The sequence below is a fragment of the Cyprinodon variegatus genome, unplaced genomic scaffold (genome assembly GCF_000732505.1).
Source record: "Cyprinodon variegatus isolate N-32 unplaced genomic scaffold, C_variegatus-1.0 Scaffold256, whole genome shotgun sequence".
Taxonomy (NCBI): Eukaryota; Metazoa; Chordata; class Actinopteri; order Cyprinodontiformes; family Cyprinodontidae; genus Cyprinodon; species Cyprinodon variegatus.
The window spans coordinates 598,983-604,332 of record NW_015150709.1 but is presented as its reverse complement, the minus strand read 5'-3'; the positions used below and the strand labels follow the sequence as shown (position 1 = coordinate 604,332).

Below are 5,350 nucleotides of genomic sequence, written 5' to 3'. Positions count from 1 at the left end.
CTTCTCGTTGCGTCACACCTCAACCCGCCTCAAAGCCAACGCTGATTGGACATTTTTTCGGTAAACTGCTCCAAATTTTCTTCAACGGAGAGTCTCCAGACTGATTAGTGAGTGAAACCTTGAAAGCTCGGGGGGTTCGGGTTGTTTTCCCAGGGTTGTTGGGTTCAGGTTGCATTCCTTAACTTCTTCGGTTTTGAAAAAATGTGTTTCCATTACCTCTTTGCAATGAATAATACATTTTGATACGGATGGTAAAAAACAAAAAACATTGAGCAGTAAAAACTTTTAATAAAAAATATGACTTTTTATTTTTAATTGCAGTGTTTTAACTATTTCAATTCAGTAAATTTATTTCAATAATTTAAATTTGGGCAATTTGTTTTAATATTATTATTATTGCAGTTTATATATTTTTAAGGCTACCATCAGCGCCTATTTTGTGAGATTAATATCAGATTAGTGAATTTCTATTTAAATAAAACCAAAACTGAAAATAAACATTTGATGATTCAAAAACCATCTTTGTAAATTTCCTTACTAGAACTCCTCCGTTTACATAGTTTTAGCTTCATCTAGTTTGAAATCCACAAAAAATAAAAATATAAAGCAAGTTCTGCTATTATTAATCATCTAATCAAAAAGAAAAAAAGAATAACAGTCAACAGATTTATCTTTGTGGTGCCCTCTGATCATTCCCACGGTCACTGTGGTAAATTAATAGACGAAAAACAAATTTGATCAACAATGTGACATACTGATGTTATGTTAGACTTTAAAGCTCCATCTTTACATGCAATGATGTGCTGCTCTCACTCTCACCTACACACCAATGAGATGATTCTGTGTTTTAGCTAAGAGAGGCCGACGCGGCGGTGACTTACATAAACTTAAGAGGACATCGTCTTTCAAATCTGCTCCATCATTCAGACCTTGAAATCAGCAACGCTGTAAAGACACATTATCTGGTCATCATCATAAGCAGAAAGTGGTCTTATTTTCAAGCGTGCAAGGACTATTTCACCATGCTTTCAGTGTGTCATTCAGAGGTGTCAAATGTATTCATGTTTATTACTCAAGTAGAAATCCTACTGTTTAAAAACACTTTTGTAGAAGTAAAAGTACCATTTTTAAAACTACTTGAAGTATAAAAGTAAATGTAATGCAGGAAAAAATGCTGAGGACAGATGCTTTAATGCACTACACCATCGAATTTTTCTACAATTCTGGATGATAACTTCCTTAGATTTAATTTTCTTAGTTTTATAACTAAGGGTAACGGTGTCAAATTTAACTTTGCATCATCTTGAAAAACAATTTTGGTATGTGGTGAACAACAAGTTGCTGCAGCACTAACCACATAGAAATTGTCTGGATGAAACAAGTTATTTTGATGGTTTTTATTTTTTTAAATAGCAACAGGCCATAACGAAAAATGAGCTTAAATGAAAAAACTAACAAGGCAATTTTTACAATTTAAGGAGTAGAAAATAGAGATAATTGCAAACAATTGTAAAGGAGTAGAAGTAAAAAGATAATTACTCCAAAATTTCTAGCTTAGTAAGGTGACACCTCTGATGTCATTTAAGGACAATTTAATTCTTACACTCTTCCCAACCCCTGGCGTGAAAATCATTACTCTATTGCACTATTAAATATAACAACAAAACACAGATAACAGACTTGTATTGTGGTTTTAAGCAATTTCCTGTGTCTCAAGTCTGAGGTTTTCCGGTCTAACCGTATGCATATAGTTTACACAGGCCAAACATACAATAATTACAATCCTATTCAAAATGCATATCAAGTTACCTTTAAACCTTATCTCTATTTTGGGTTTAGGATTAGTGATTGTTTGGACTCTTCAACTAGTAATGATAGCAGGCCATCCGGGATCAGACCTGGATGGATAGTGATCAATGCAGCGGGCATGTACAGGCAAGTCTCCCACACTCCTTCACTGGCCAAGCCTTACCTCACTGACATCAAAAGGATGTCTAGAGGCTTACTTATTCACTATTAGGCCTGCCTGACAGTCAAATATGCAACATGTAAGCCATCCGGACGTTGGTTTAATCAGTGTTTGTTATTTTTATGTATTTATTTTGACTGGGGCAGGGTGTGTTACTTATTAAGTATTGGGTATTTTGCCCTACTTAATGCTGGTAACAATTAACTAATTTTCCCTAAAATACAGTAGTTACATAGAATTCATTTCTAATAAATCAGGAATTTGCCTTTTCAGTTAGAGGCAGGTTGGCTCATGCTTTTATTCTGTCAGAAAAAAAACATTATCATCAACATAATAAGTCACTCTATTGTTCCAATTGGGAAACTTTGCTATGTGACCATACAACCGATATTGGTCATTTACATTAACTTTTAAGAAAACAAGACAATCTCCATTAAAAAAAACAGCATGAACAAGAGCAGTAAGTTATGAAACTGTGCATACTTTTTTTGGCTTAGCAATAAACATTGTCAAAGTTTATAAGTGTAAATGAAAATAAAAAGAGGATAAACGTACGGTGGCCCTGAAGTGCAAACTGCAACTACAAATCTAAAAGCGCAACTACATTAAGAAAAACAAAACTACATAAAGTAAAGCGCAACTGCATTAAGGAAATCGCAACTACATAAAGCAAAGCGCAACTACATTAAGAAAAACAAAACTACATAAAGCAATGCGCAACTACATTAAGAAAAACAAAACTACATAAAGTAAAGCGCAACTGCATTAAGGAAATCGCAACTACATAAAGCAAAGCGCAACTACATTAAGAAAAACAAAACTACATAAAGCAAAGCGCAACTACATTAAGGAAAAGACAATTACATTAACCTACCGGAAAAGGTAGGTACCAGTGGGAAACATGAGACATTGCTGATTGGACGACGGCGCCGTTTGACCCTTGAACCAGAAGTTGCGTCGTCTGAACAGTCCAGCTTCTTCTAAGTGTGTCTTCAGTGTACGCAAACTAACTGAAATTTCGCGATTAGTCTTGAGCATATCCAGTATCACCTCGTACGTATGTCCTGATTCAAAATATTCCTGGATAACGGCAGCTATGTTTGGGGCGCCGACAATATCCATGTTTTCAAGAGCCGCAGCAGGCAGAATGACTTCGGGTTCAAGGGTCAAACGGCGCCGTCGTCCAATCAGCGATGTCTCATGTTTCCCACTGGTACCTACCTTTTCCGGTAGGTTAATGTAATTGTGTTTTCCTTAATGTACTTGCGCTTTGCTTTATGTAGTTTTGTTTTCCTTAATGTAGTTGCGCTTTGCTTTATGTAGTTTTGTTTTCCTTAATGTAGTTGCGCTTTGCTTTATGTAGTTGCGATTTCCTTAATGTAGTTGTGCTTTTAGATTTGTAGTTGCAGTTTGCACTTCAGGGCCACCGTATAAACGTGACAGAGCTAATTGTTTAAAGCAACACCATTTAAATCTTTGTTTCGGTTGTTTCTATAACATTTATATCAAAGCTGAAACTTAAGGAAAACTAAAATGTGCATATCATACCTGAAATTATTAAATGTTACTAATAAAAGTAGAATTGATGATTTCCTTCTTATCCTATGCACTACTACAATGCAGGGCATTACTAATTTACACCAATATAAAACCTAAGCCTATTGTAAGACTGAAGAGCTATATTTGTTGTGAAATTGAAGTTAACACTCTTTGACATTGTAATAGGTGACGTAAAAAAGGATTTAGGTTGCCCGTTTTTATTTAAGGTAAAATAAAAGTGAATTCAACTAAAGGCATGCCAGGATTTAGTAAAACTGTGGATATAATTTGCTTTATATTTCACATTAGTATGCAATTTTATGAATTCCTGCAAAAGGTGAGACTAAATTTATAAACTCTAGGGCTAAAACAATTACTCAGATTTAATGATAATTGAAATAGTCATTAACTAATCTTGTAATCATTAAATTTAATTTAAATACTACAACAACAGATTCATCGATTGACATCTATTCTCCAATCTGATTCCATTATTTTAATTTGTGTATCGGGTGATGTCAATACTTCTCCAAGACGAGAGCTCTGTTTGTTTTAATATTATTATTCTTATTATTCCAGTTTATGTATATTTTAAGGCTACCATCAGCTCCTTTCCACAAGTAGTTATGATGCATATGAATGTACATACACTTATCATGTGGGATTAATATCAGATTAGTGCATTTCTATTCAAACAAACCAAATCTGTCGGTAAAAAATAAATAAATATTTGAATCAAAAAACTTCTTTGTGTGTAAATATCCTCGCCAGAACTTTTTATTTACATAGTTTTATCTTCATCTAGTTTGAAATCCAAGGGAAACTAAAATGTGCATATCATACCTGAAATTTAGCATTAGTCTAGATTATTATTAGTATGATTATTACTGCAATTAACAGGGGTAAATAGATCCAAACATAGAAGCTTTAAAGGCCAAATGGATGTCTAAAGGCCTACTTATCCACAATAAACTAGCCTGACAGTTAAACAGGCACCATGTAACCCATCCAGACATCAGTTTAACCGGATTAGCTGGTCTTAAATCTGTCCGAGGTAAAGCAGAGTTTGGATATTACCATGTAACATCTGCAACGCTGCTGTCAGAGGACAACAGCTCAACGAAACGCTGCAATTAACATCATTTTCGAAACTTGTGTTTTTAAAAACAGAAAACCTCCAAAAGGACGGAGTGATAATAACAGCACTGGTTCCAAACAGCCCAAATGAAATGGAAAGAGCGTGTTTATTTCCACTTAAAAGCGACACTTTACACCGTGAGGAGTTGAATTAGGTATTAAGAGGCGAGGAGCGACTGATCAATAATAAATGGTGGTGATCAGGCCATTTAAAGGGGTCTATCCGAGCAGCCTGGCCCAGGCGGCGTCGCCACAGCTAGCTCAATTCACTAAAAGTTAGCTGACTGCTATGCTAGCTCTTAAACGAGAAGTACCGTACATTAGAGGAAATAAAACTCACCTGTCCGGGAAATCAAGTCCTTTTTTATAATAATATACATCACTCCAAGAATAAAAGTAAAACAAAAAACGAAGAAGTTGAGTAAGTTCGTCAAAAACACGAAGAGAAGCAAACTCGAAGCGTTGACTCAAGAGGGCTAGCTAACTAGCAGGGGCAGCAGGCAGAGGAAAACTTCCAACACAATAGTCTGATTTTTTTCACTTTTACACAATAAAAACGAGATTAAAAACGAGCTGCCCGAGTTTGTCTTCGAGTCGATTTGTAGGTGTGTTCGGCCTGTGGAAATAATCTTAGAAAAAGAGGCTATTTCTTTGTGCTTCCCCCTTTTTAGTCATTGAACGCAGCTACATTATGGACATGTCCCT

General features: G+C 35.2%; 1 protein-coding gene across 2 annotated transcripts in view; it reads right to left on the bottom strand.

The window, feature by feature from the left end:
• dcun1d3 (defective in cullin neddylation 1 domain containing 3) overlaps positions 1-5,350 on the bottom strand; it is a 14,569-nt gene extending 9,219 nt beyond the window's left edge. The window contains exons 1-2 of one of the 2 annotated variants that reach the window (XM_015382431.1): positions 4,986-5,350; positions 882-945 (exon numbers count right to left, since the gene is read on the bottom strand). The gene's annotated coding sequence lies outside the window, so the exon portion shown is untranslated. The remainder of the gene's footprint in view (positions 1-881; positions 946-4,985) is intronic. The other variant, XM_015382432.1, reaches the window with a different exon arrangement.